Source organism: Octodon degus, unplaced genomic scaffold (genome assembly GCF_000260255.1).
Source record: "Octodon degus isolate 3935 unplaced genomic scaffold, OctDeg1.0 scaffold00032, whole genome shotgun sequence".
Taxonomy (NCBI): domain Eukaryota; kingdom Metazoa; phylum Chordata; class Mammalia; order Rodentia; family Octodontidae; genus Octodon; species Octodon degus.
The window spans coordinates 17,267,543-17,267,893 of record NW_004524608.1 but is presented as its reverse complement, the minus strand read 5'-3'; positions in this window follow the sequence as shown (position 1 = coordinate 17,267,893).

Here is a 351-nt window from a genome sequence, read left to right as displayed (position 1 = left end):
AAATCTCATTGAACTAAGAGAAGGTAGCTGTATATCTATCCTAATTTATATATACAGATGTATACATATTTTTTCACTACAAAATGGTCCTTCATTTATATCCCCTTTTTTTGTTTAATTTTGTCAGAGATGGGTATTCCATTGCCATCCAAAGTCAGTGAGGATTCAGGATATATTTATTTATTGGCCGGCCAGTTGGCTGGCTGAGCCCGCCCTGAGGGTGGGGCTGACTGGGCCTGCAGTGCTGAACTAATCAGTCCTGTATTATGTCTTTATAAAGATTTCGATTTATACATTTTTTAATAGCACTTTTTAAAAAATTGGAAAAGACTAATTTTTAAATGTTTTTTT